Consider the following 2,500-nt stretch of genomic DNA (forward strand, 5'->3'; position numbering starts at 1 on the left):
TGATATGTGATTCACTTTAGGAGACTCACTTTCTTGCGTTCTGAACTTTAAGCCCACGCACTAGAGTCACACACACACACCACCCTCGGTCAGAGAATGCTCACGAAAGGGTGGAGTCGGTCAGTGGGACTACAGTCTGCACGAGGGGACTTGATGACGGGAAGAATCCAAGGAGAGGTTTCCAGGGAATTACGCAGCGTCAAACTATACACCGGGATGTGTTTTAGTCTAATCTGCTTTGAAATCACATCCTGTGCTAATTCCTGTAATCGACTTGTATTTGGACATATCTAGAAGAAGCTGCTGGTTTTTTGCAGTCATGGGCGACCTACGTTGGCCCTGTCGCGTCTCAGTTGGAGCCACGAGCCGCGCGTAAAAGCGAGTGGCTCCGGAGCGCCTGGTCCATCACCACTGCCCGATCTCGGCGTGGAAAACGAAATCGTCGTCTTGGCCATGGAATAGACCAATACAGGAGGTGTTCCACCACCGGGCCTACCAACCGGGACGATACCGTGTCGGCGGAGGATTCACAGCGCTGTGCGTCGTGCTGGGACTCACTAGAGGAAAGAGGACGGCGAAAGGAAGGAAAGGGACTGGAGCTGAAGAAGATGAAGAGTTTCGGGATGTGTATTCTGGCCTGCCCCGCCAGCTGTCCTTTAAAGACTTCCACTCGCGGCTCTGTGGGTATTTCCGCGTCCGCAGTGCTCGTAGAGGTACCGGGGAGGTGCCTGGCGCCTGCCCGTTGCTGAGGACACGGAGCTGGTGGAGCGACAGATCCGCTCCGGTGGCCGCGAGTCAGACGGCGGAAATGTGAGCTGACCAGGGATCAGCATTGAACGGAACAGCTCAATTAAAGTTGGAACAGCAGAAGACCGCGATCAGGTACTGTACCAGGACGTTTTACTGATTTTAACGGCTCCTGTGGCCGGGTACTCTCCATCAGGTACACATCCTGCAGCAACGCCGAGGTATCCTGATCCCTCAGGTATAAAAATACTCCACCTGCCTTCAAAGGTTTCTTATGTTGTTATCAGTGTTACTAATACAATATCAATGTAGTATGAGGATTAGTTTCACTGTTGTAGCTGTTGGAGGTAGAGCTCATTTGAACTTTTAATCAACAGTTATGTGGTGACTTATACACCCACCATATGTTATGTAGGTATATGTGTATTTCCCTCTGTGTAGCAGCAAAAATGGAGGTACAGTAGTGCAGTACTAATGTCACTGAAACGTGATCTGACATGAAGACGTGTGGCAAAGTAGCAACAGAGGCCTGAACACAGCTCCTGTTCTGCTCCAGGAGGACTTCACTTTCACTTTACATGCATTACATTTATCATTAAGCTGACCTTGATCCTATATTCAGAGGTCTTTTGTATCCAGAGGTCGCCTCTGGAGGAACTAGGGGTTAAGTGTCTTGCTCGGGGCCCACTGGTGTCTCACCGTGGATTCAAACCGGGTCTCTCACACCAAAGGCATGGATCTTATCCACTGCACGCCCTGTTAACAGTCTCTCCTCTCCCTCTCCTCCCCTATGCCCTCTCCTCTCCAGATGTGGTGGTAGCTCTGAGAGAGCTGGTGGAGGACCTCCGCTCAGCGCTGCAGGGGAGTGACGCTCGCTGCCTGGCCCTGGAGGTGGCCCTCAGACGGGGCAGGAGCACCATCCCTTCTCCATCCAGCTTCAACTCAACTGCTTTAACTCCCGCGACCTCCACCACCTTGTACAGGGAAAACTGGTACCAACACGCAGAATCAAAGGACAGTGCAGTAGAGCTGGAGGAGACAGGGCGATGAAGGAGGCGAGGAGACGGGACATCAGGGACCCCCTTCTGAGGGAGCTGAAGCTGATCCGCTCCTCACGCGATGGGCAGCTGGAGGAGGCCATCAAATTCAATGAGTGTTTGGAGGAGGAGCTGCGGTGTGTACCAGGAGGTGCGCAAGCTTCAGGGGGTGAAATCTGCACTTAGGAAGGAGAATGCTCAGATCAGGTTGGAGGTGTTTTAAGTTCACTGAATGGAGTTTGAATGGAGAGCTATTAGAAGAATTGTTTGATAATCTCCATCAGGAGGCGGGCGCAGGAGGCCAGGGAGGCTCTGAGCTTGGGGCTTCAGAGGGTTCAGATGATCCAGGAGGAGGCTCAGTCTGTCCGCAGCTGCAGGCCAGGATCACCCAGCTGGAGGCTGAACTCCAGCAGTACAGGTGCAAACACCTTTGCTCCACTCTGGGGCGAATGGAGGGCAAGGGGGGTTTGTGCATCCATGCCCATCATTTGCCTCTGTGCTTTGCTGATTTGAATGTCAGTGCACTAAACTAACAGCTTACGTTCCACAAGTGCTGAGTAAAAGTAGGGAAAGTTTGTTGTCAAAGCCACATGACACAGTCTGTATTAGCAATGAATCAAATGTGTAATGTGATGTGTCACAGTAGCGATGAGAATCAGAGAACAATCACCTCTGCACCTCCCTTATCTCTGCAGCATGTGATGGGCACTACTTTA

General features: G+C 51.9%; 1 pseudogene; it reads left to right on the forward strand.

Annotated features, from left to right (window-relative positions):
• The window catches only part of LOC119886490, a 6,110-nt pseudogene that overhangs the window by 2,634 nt on the left and 976 nt on the right, over positions 1–2,500 (forward strand).

This window comes from Micropterus salmoides, unplaced genomic scaffold, assembly GCF_014851395.1.
Source record: "Micropterus salmoides isolate LMB-PRFRI ecotype aquatic unplaced genomic scaffold, ASM1485139v1 Ms_hic_scaffold_4, whole genome shotgun sequence".
In the NCBI taxonomy this organism is placed as follows: domain Eukaryota; kingdom Metazoa; phylum Chordata; class Actinopteri; order Centrarchiformes; family Centrarchidae; genus Micropterus; species Micropterus salmoides.